The sequence below is a fragment of the Cricetulus griseus genome, chromosome 4 (genome assembly GCF_003668045.3).
Source record: "Cricetulus griseus strain 17A/GY chromosome 4, alternate assembly CriGri-PICRH-1.0, whole genome shotgun sequence".
In the NCBI taxonomy this organism is placed as follows: domain Eukaryota; kingdom Metazoa; phylum Chordata; class Mammalia; order Rodentia; family Cricetidae; genus Cricetulus; species Cricetulus griseus.
In genome coordinates, this window is record NC_048597.1 from 184064295 (window position 1) to 184073880 (window position 9586).

Sequence of the window (9586 nt, forward strand, 5' to 3'; positions counted from 1 at the left end):
TTTCTTGTGTTCATGGAGACTTGTCACAGCAGTAGGAAATAACCAAGATTCAGAAGTCGAGTGGGAAGAGTATTAAGCTAAGAAATTGTTCTCTGTAATGAGCATTGTCTAAGATTCCTAGGCTAGATATTCAATCCAAATCATCTGTAGCCAAGATGCCTGCTTACAGATCTGCAGGGGGAAATTTGAATGTGTTTGCATTTTGAAATATGTTATTTTCTTTGCCAGCCCCAACAGATGGTCACCCTTACTGCTTTTAACAGAATTTTTAACTGATGTGACACTAGCCATATGGTCTTTCTGGGAGGAGGCTAAATATTTGCATTAAGCTCATCTTTGATTAAGCCATTATTTTACTGTGTAAGTCTGAGAACATCTTCAAACTGAAAGAAAATGTGAGAGTATTTTATTTTGTGTTTTTAATTTGATGATTGAGTCCACAGCATACAGTAACAATTGTGAATTTGTGCTATCCAAATATATTGTTAATTTTTTTTTTGATAACCACTTTGGTTTTTCCAGGAAAATGTAAGCCTGTGTTTAACAATCAGATAAGCTCCTGTTCTCTGTCCTCCTCTGGATATGGTGGTCTTATGGATGGAAGGTGAGCTCCACTTAGGAGAGAAAAAGCGACTAACATTTCTTGGTCACTGTGTTAGTAGAATTTTCTACTAACTTAGTACAGAATGCCATGTTGGAGGCTTTGGATGGACTTACAAAGAAAAACTATCTCCTCCTGCTTCTTAGTAACCCCTTACCCACCTCAGAGAGCCCAGGTTCTCCAGAGGCGCCACAAGTCGTGACCCCACAAGTTAAGAACTGCTACTCTGAAAGAACTAGGAGAAGTAGGATTAATACATAAATTAATTCATAGTTGTGGGGTATTACAGTCTTTATAATATTCTTCAGCCTCAATAGTATACAAGTAATTTTTAAACCTTATATTTCAAATGAATATGAAAATACGGTAGGTAACTCTCATAGTCCCATTCCTGAAGGGAGAAAACCCTGGGTGCCTAGCAGGAACAAGGCCTTAGAAATTGTGGGCCGGGCGTTGGTGGTGCATGCCTTTAATCCCAGCACTCGGAAGGCAGAGGCAGGCGGATCTCTGTGAGTTCGAGACCAGCCTGGTCTACAAGAGCTAGTTCCAGGACAGCCTCCAAAGCCAGAGAAACCCTGTCTCAAAAAAAAAAAAAAAAAAAAAAAAAGAATAAAAGAAATTGTGAAACCCTCCAGGTGGTGGTGGTGACACACACCTTTAATCCCAGCACTGGGGAGGCAGAGGCAGGTGGATCTCTGAGTTCTAGACCAGCCTGGTCTACAAGAGCTAGTTCCAGGACAGCCTCCAAAGTCACAGAGAAACCCTGTCTCGAAAAACAAAAAACAAAACAAAACAAAAAAACTATCTCAGATGCTTTGTCATTTCCCAGGTCTTGTGGTGTTACTAAAGTAACACAGATGTATGAATCTAGAAGTTTAGGTGTATACAGATAGACATTCTTTTAGGTATCAAATGAAATGTTACCCTAGTTCTCAGTTACTGCCACATTGCTGTTTTTTGGTTGGTTTGTTTGTTTGTTTGTTTTGGGGGGTGGGATTTTTGGGAGGGTGTTTTTTTGAGACAGGGTTTCTCTAGCTCTTGTAGACCAGGCGGGCCTTGAACTCACAGAGATCCAACTGCCTCTGCCTCCCAAGTGCTGGGATTAAAGGCATGAGCCACCACTGCCCAGCTTTTGGTGTTTTGAGACACGGTTTTGTGAATCACAGATTAGCCTTACACTAGCTATGTAGCCAAGGATGGTTTTGAATTTCTGATCCTTTTATTTCCAATCTGGAAGGTATGCATTACCATGAAGGGATGAATCCCAGGGCTTTGTGCATATGAGGCAAGCTACATTCCCAGTACATTTTTTTTTCTTTCTTGACATGATCTGTTAATCAATTTTTAATAAATTTTTTCTTTCTCTACAAAAATCTGACTTCAGGGTTGCTGTGTTACTTATTCACAGGTGTATTCCCAGAACCTCAAATAAAACTGTTAATCCACATAAAAAGTATTCATAAATATGTATGTCTGGCCGGGCGTTGGTGGCAAACGCCTTTAATCTCAGCACTCGGGAGGCAGAGGCAGGCGGATTTCTGTGAGTTTGAGGCCAGCCTGGTCTCCAGAGCGCCTGCCAGGATAGGCTCCAAAGCTACTCAGAGAAACCCTGTCTCAGAAAAAAAAAAAAAAAAATGTCTGAAGACTATGGAGATGAATCAGATGAATCAGAGGCTAAAATGCTTCCTATGTAAGCATGAAGATCTATGTACAGCTCTCCAGCAACCATGTAAATGGGTGAACATATTCAAACAAACACAAATGTATATGTTTCACACACAATTTTAGAAGTAAATATTTCCGTTTTTATAGAACTATCTCAAAGTTTAAACAACTGCTGACTACCAGAAGCTGGGAGTGAATGATTAAAATATTAAAATAAATGACTTTAACATTGAGTAGAGCTTGTGAATATATTTAAAACATACTTCAATAATCTGAAGAACAGGGAAAGGTGTTGAAAACAGGTGAAATGAGGCTATGAGTTTATTACTATTAAGCTGAGTTAAGGCCACATGAAGGTCTTTGTTTCATGTCTTAGCAGTTGCTGTCAGCGGTTAGTTGGTACATCCTCATCCTCCGCATGTCCTCTTATCTTTTAGGTTAGATAATTTTCCTTACAAAGTGGACTTAGAGCAGAGATTCCCAAAAAGCAACAGGCAGGAGCACAAATGTCGTTGAGACTGAATTTCTAGAATACTTAACAGTACCATTTCTACCAAATGCTATTGGTCAAATCCAGTCAGATGGCTAGGCAGATTCAAGAGGTGGAAGACTTGCACGAAACCGAGTCATTTTTTCATCTATTCCTGGGGAGAGGTGTGAAATACTGTGGCTGTGGTTTTAAGTCTTATCATCAGTGGGCAAACTGTACCAGAGTTGTAGTCAGCTGTCAAACTGTTGTTTTGTTTTTTATGAATGTTAGTGCTAGGCCAGGTGTCTTAGCACTCGAGACACAGAGGCAGGTGGATCTCTGTAAGGCAAGCCTTATCTACATAGCCCAGGCCATCCAAGGACACAGAAAGAGAACCTCTCTGGAAAAAAAAAAAAAAAATGCTTAGCCTTGGAGATTATGGCCAGAATGAGAGAATCTCTGTGAGTTGAACCCAGAATGGATACCTCCCAAGACACATTATGGAGAGAATATCAATAAGGAGACCATCCCTTAATGTCATATAAGATACCCAACCTAACAGTGAACAATTCTCCTCATAGCACAGATAAATGAGTTGAAGAAGGCCACACAGGATCTGAAAGAGGAGTAGGCAGGAATCACAAAATGAGAGGCTCTAAAGGTCAGATGGGAAAGTTAATTGGCAGCACCCACAACTGATTAGATCAGGCAGAAGAAAAAAATGTGGGGTCTCTGCAAACACCACAGCCAGCAGAGTGTCTGTCAATCACAAGAGGCAAGGATGAAGTCCAGTTCAACATGACTCAGTAGCCAGTGTTACTTTAAACTTTGAGAGTCTGACACCGGGTTGTTTATTTTAGGTATTTTTAAACGCAGCACAATTTGGGGGAAAAGTTTCCGGGTGATAATTAACTCAGTCCCTTGTACACAGCAAAGCTTAAGACATAACCACATTGAAACTGTAGTAAAGTGCAAGTGACATCTTCCACAAAGATAGGTTCTATAGATTAACAGAGGAAACAGGCTCAAGATAACTGAAGATAAGGGTCTGGGGGAGGATGGTGCCATAGATTGACTGAGACAAACAAGCTCAAGATAATGGCCTTGTGGAGCTGGTGTGCCCTGGCCATACAGATAATGCAAAGGTCACCCAACTTAACCATATCCATTTCCAGTCCTTTGGGCAGAAAACATCTCACTTTGAAGAGACAACCCTGTGTGTTTAACATTCCTGGTTTCACTAGTGCTTATCTGTGAGCACAAGGACCTACATTCCTCCTAAAAAAAAAAAAAAAAAAAAAAAAAAAAAAAAAAAAAAAAAAAAATCTTTTGGGTTGTTAGTGTCTGGCAGAAAGAACAAAAGAGAGGTTTAAGAAAACAAGTATGAGGAGAAAATGCAAAAGCTTTGGGATACCCTTTAAAAATTAAAATATTCAGATCACTGGCATACTTGAGGGAGAAAAATTACATATTGGGGGCATAGAAAACCTTTTCAGTAAAATAACAGAAGAAAATTCCCAAAATCTTGGAAAAGACATGGCTGTCCAAGGTGTGAGAGGCATTTAGAACCTCAAACACTCATGACCATAAAAATACATCTCTATGGCATATTATTGTTAAGTTGTTAAAAACACAGGACAAAGAAAGTAATACAATCTACAAGAGGGAAATGCCAAGTAGCAATTAAAAGCATCAGATTAACAGCAGATTTCTCAGAACTCTTAAATGCCAGGAGGGCATGGAAAGATGTATTTTGGGTACTGAAAGAAAATGACTACTAACCAAGATTATTGTATGCAGCAAGACTATACTTCACAGTTGAAGAAGTAAAGATCTTCCATTTTAAAAATAAATTAAGAAGGCAGAGGCAGGCGGATGTTAGTGAGTTCAAGGCCAGCCTGGTCTACAAAGTGAGTTGCAGGACAGCCAGGACTATTACACAGAGAAACCCTGTCTCTCAAAAACCAAAAATAAAAGAATAAAAAAAAAAATAAGGGAATACATGACCATGAGACCAGGAATGCAGCAGATTTTTAAAGGAATCCTATTCCCAGAAGATAAAGACTTTTACACTATCATCAAACATGTGAATAAATCCCACTAGGAAAGAGATGTACCAACGAAAACTAAGAAAGAAGTATTACTAATATAGTAAACCATCAAATTTACAAGATAAATAGGAAGAAATAGCAAAATATATTAAGAGCTACATGAAGAATATAATAAGATGTAAATTTATTTATTATTTATTTATTTGGTTTTTCGAGACACGTTTTCTCTGTGGCTTTGGAGGCTGTCCTGGAACTAGCTCTTGTAGACCAGGCTGGTCTCGAACTCACAGAGATCCATCTGCCTCTGCCTCCCAAGTGCTGGGACTAAAGGCGTGCGCCACCAATGCCCAGCGAGATGTAAATTTATATATCAAGTGTTGGAACAGCACCTAATTTTATTAAAACAAAACACTAGTGAACATACAAAGTAAGCTTAGGCTACAGTGTGTCCGTGGGAGACTTCAATACCAAGAATAATTTTGCAAAACTGGAGAAAACCTCCCAAAAATCATGTTGTGAGAGCTAGTTAGTAACAAGCCTAAGCTATGGCTGAGCTTTTATAATTAATATAAGTTTCCATGTCATTACTGGGGAGGTGGTAGTCCCAAAGAAAAGGTCTGACTATATGACATTCTCAACAGATATACATGCACGCAAAAGTGCTAATGCACATAAAAGTAAATAAATAAATGAGTCTTGCCAGACAGTGGCGGCATACACGTTTAATCCTAGCACTTAAAAGGCAGAAACAGGTGGATCTCTGTGAGTTTGAGGCCGGCCTGGTCTACAAAGCAAGTGCCAGGACTGTTACACAGAGAAACCCTGTCTCAAAAACTGCCCCCCTCCCAAAAAATTAGTCTCATTATGGGTGACAGATATAGCTCAGTGATAAAGTAATTGCCTGGCATATGTGAGATCCTGTATTCATTCCCAGGCACTGAAAACAGACTCATCTCATGGGAGCATTATATTATTACTTTTTATTTTATGTCAAAACTATCTTAAGAGCTAGAGAGATGGCTCAGCAGTTCAGAGCACTGCCAGCTCTTCCAAAGGTCTTGAGCTCAATTCCTAGCAACCATATGGTGGCTCACATACATCTGTAATGAGATCTGATGCCCTCTTCTGGCATGCAGACAAACATGCAGGCAGAACATGGTATACATAATAAATAAATAGATCTTTAAAAAAAAAAAAAAAAAAAAAGCTACCTTAAATTTCTTACTCCTTTAGCTGGGAGTTGGTGGCACACGACTTTAATACTTTAATCCCAGCACTCGGAAGGCAGAACTCTGTGAGACCAACCTGGTCTATAGAGTAAGTTCCAGGACAGCCTCCAAAGCCACAGAGAAACCCTGTCTCAAAAAAAAACATTTAAAAAAATGTCTCCCTCCTTCAATTCCCCTCTCTCTTCCTGCCTCCAACCCCTCCTGATCTCTCCTTTCCTTTCTTCTTCCATCCTCCCATCGCCAATTTAAAAAGGACACCGAGCATGATAACAGGATCTGCAACGTATTTCATGCTGTGCTGCACCTTTCCTCAACTCTGTCCTTCAGCCTTCTTGTCTCTGAGAAGAATGGACGCCACTGCTGGTAAGAGCTGCTCTCACCTGAAATCCTCACAAGGTCCAGGACGAGCCAGTGAGGGCTGGTCAAGAGAGGACAGAGACCCCAGGTCAAAGGTCAGGTTCTGAGCTACTCACAGGCCTGATCTAAAGACTTCTTTGCACTTCATAGAGTTAGTCTGCATTTCCTGGATTTGCCCTTGAATGCTTCATGGAGTAGTGTGAAAAATCACATGTCAGAGAAAAATCTTTAGTTCACAAATTGCACAAAAACTGCTAAATTAGAGGAGTCTGAGCTCATCTGTCTCTAGTCATGGGTCCGAAACTAGTGACAAACACTTGTCTACACTTGATTTTTTTTTTAAGTAATCCTAGAGGATGAGGATGCTGCTCAGTTGGTAGTCTGCTTGCCTAGCTTTCACAAAGCCCTAGGTTCAGTCACTGCCTGAACTGGAAGGTAGAGGGATCAAGATCAGAAGTTCAAGGCCATCCTCAGCTATATATAGAGTGAGAGGCCAGCCTGAGATACTTGAAGCCTTTTCTTAGAGGGGCTGGGGGAAAGAGGAAAAAGAAGAAGAAGAAATGGAAAAGAAAGAGTAGACCTAGGCCAGCCATTGAACATAATTATAATGATTTCATTCATCACGTAGGGATTTATGTGGAAAATGCATCAAGAAGGATTTGTACCTGTTTGTGTTCTCCAAAACAGGCCAAGAGTGAAGGAGCCTGTGGTGTTCTGCAGGTGCTCCTTTAGTTTTTGTCCAGTTTTGCCTCCATTTGCATTGCTTCACAGTTGTGCTAGGTAAGCACAAAGCTGCATGATATTTTTCAGTTTGACCACTAGATGGAGAATCCATCTTCTCTAGCAGCTCAAGACAGATCTTGAATTGTATCTGTCTAATTCAGTTCTAGAGGCCGCTTGTGAGGAATTACAAAATGCAGGCACTGCAAGGGTGACGTTATAATGTAGCAGAGAAAGATGAGAACTCAAGAATAGGTATTTCAGAGCAACATAGAGCTTTTAAATTCTCATTTTATAGTTCTAAATTTATAATTTTTATATTTTTATTTACATTAGTCTCTCTCTCTCTCTCTCTCTCTCTCTCTCTCTCTCTCTCTCTCTCTCTCTCTTCCCAGTGAAAACCCCAAACCCAAACACCTTTATTCCAATTGGAAAATCAAGTCTGGAACATGGAAAAATCAAACTGTAAACAGACAAATGCATCCAGCCCCTAATACAGTGAACTCCAACTCCTACTGGAATCAGCCTTTGTAACCTTTAAGATGATGTAACAGCTTGAAGGAGGAATTAGGATGGTCTCCACATTGTTTCCCCATTAAAAAACTGTATGAAATACAATTTATTACGAGAGAGAGAGACAGAGAGAGACAGAGAGAGACAGAGAGAGACAGAGAGAGAACCAGACATGGTACCATCTGAACACTTAGAAGACAGTTTTGGATATCACAAATTCTGGACCAGGTTCCATAGTAAGACCCTCTTTCAAAGGACTAAAATAATAACAACAATAATGTAAATAAAATTAACCTAAATGAAGTATAGATTGCATACAAATGAGGATATTCAAATGAATGTGCTATTATGAAGGTAACTCTAAAACATCAGTCTACAAATTTTATTGAGTTAACATGGCATTACTTGAGCTGGGTGGTGTTAGCACACAGGGCTAGTTACAGGACAGTTAGGGCTGTTACACAGAGAAACCTCCCTGTCTCAAAACAACAGTAAACAAACAAACAAACAAATAAGATGGCATTGCTTGAGCATCTAATGTATACCTGTTCCAATATAAAATGTCCTGGTAGGACATGGATTAAAAACTGGTTACTTGGGATCTGATGTAAGTGTAGAGGACCAAAATAGCCACATGATTGTACCAGTTGAGAACTCTGCACACGAGCAGATAGGCCAGCAAAGAGGCTGCTCATGAAGAAATATGATGAACACAATACCCTTGGGGGCTCTGGTAGCGAGAGGTTTTGAAATACGTCGATGTGCTTTTTATTTTTGTATGTCAAGCTCATGACTTTGCCCCTTGTTTAAACATCATTGCCTTCAAAGGTTTAGGATTTTTACAACAGGAATGCAAAGATTTACTCTTTTCCTCTAGACCCTCATTTCAAAGTGAAGATCTTCAAAGCCAGATCTCTCCATTAGATTCTAACCAAGAAAATACTTTGGGGATGTAGCTCAGTTAGTTGGTAGAGTGCTTGCCTGACATGCACAAAGCAGGGGGGGGGGGATGAGGGGTGGGGGGGATGGGGGGTGTTTGGGGGGTTTCATTCCCCAGCACCAGCACCATATCTGTAATCTCAGGAGCTCTGTCCCCCTAACTAGTGAGTTTGAGGCCAGTCTGGGATACAGGAGACCTTCTCAAAACAATAGCAACAACAACAAAAACTTTACAGAAGGGGGCAATAATGATCAGATAATTAGATGCCCAAGAAATGGAGGCGGTGAGAAAGCAGAATGGATGGATGCTGAAGTTTTCTCAGAAACTGGTCACAGCAGCAAGATCAGAGAGGCAGGGAGATGATCCTAGGAGGAAGCTGGATCCACAGTGGAGTGTATCGGTGTCCACCACATGCCACTCCAGCTTCAGGAAACACCCAGTCTTCTGGCCGGGCGCAGACGAGTGTCTCCAGGGGCTGGGTTAGCAGCGCTTACAGACCATGTGACTTGCAAGCCGAGAGCTGGCTAGGGCAAGGGCAGGAATGACCTGCAGAGCAAACAGGCTCAGAAGCTGCTTGCTGATAAGAAGGGCCAGCTTGTTCTGTTTGAAACTTGCAAAATATCCTCAAATATCTAGAGATCTGAAGCATGGTATAGTATAGTTTTTAATATAAACCATAAGACATGAGGTCATGGCAATTTCCTGTCACACAAAAAAGGCAATAAAAGCCCTTCCTGGTTAGGGAGGAGGAGCTTAAGGGAGAAAGCCAGGGGGTGGAATTCTCCAGTTGGGTGAAAGGGAATCTCAGGAGAAAGTCAGCTCAGGCATTCTTTCTGTCTGGGACTTGAAAGAACACCCCACACCGAAGCAGGCTTGTTAAAAACAGAACCGCAAGGCTGGAGTGGGGTGGGTGAGCAGAAAGGAGTGTGGCTGGGGCTTGTGAGCTTTCAAGGCCCACAGTGTTACTGAGTTTGAGGTCCCAGCCTGAGTCTCAACAAGCCAGGCTTTGCAACCCATCCACAGTAAGCCAATTAAAGCAGC